This window comes from Phaethon lepturus, unplaced genomic scaffold, assembly GCF_000687285.1.
Source record: "Phaethon lepturus isolate BGI_N335 unplaced genomic scaffold, ASM68728v1 scaffold14012, whole genome shotgun sequence".
NCBI lineage: Eukaryota > Metazoa > Chordata > Aves > Phaethontiformes > Phaethontidae > Phaethon > Phaethon lepturus.
This window is the reverse complement of record NW_010521398.1, coordinates 6440-6673: the sequence shown is the minus strand read 5'-3', so window position 1 is coordinate 6673 and position 234 is coordinate 6440. Positions and strand designations below refer to the sequence as shown.

General features: G+C 62.4%; 1 protein-coding gene across 1 annotated transcript in view; it reads right to left on the bottom strand.

The window, feature by feature from the left end:
• LOC104616485 (gametocyte-specific factor 1-like) overlaps positions 1–234 on the bottom strand; it is an 8225-nt gene that overhangs the window by 7582 nt on the left and 409 nt on the right. The window lies entirely within an intron of this gene.

Below are 234 nucleotides of genomic sequence, written 5' to 3'. Positions count from 1 at the left end.
TCCCCCGGCACTGGCATGGGGTCCTCCTCGGGCTGCAGGTGGAGATCTGCTCTACCATGGAGCTCCATGGGCTGCAGGGGCACAGCCTGCCTCACCACAGGCAGGCTCCATGGGCTGCAGGGGAATTTCCACTCTGGTGCCTGAAGCACCTCCTCCCTCCTGGGTGACCTGGATGTCTGCAGAGTTGCTCCTCTCACATATTCTCCCTCCCCTCTCCAGCTGCAATTGCTGGTC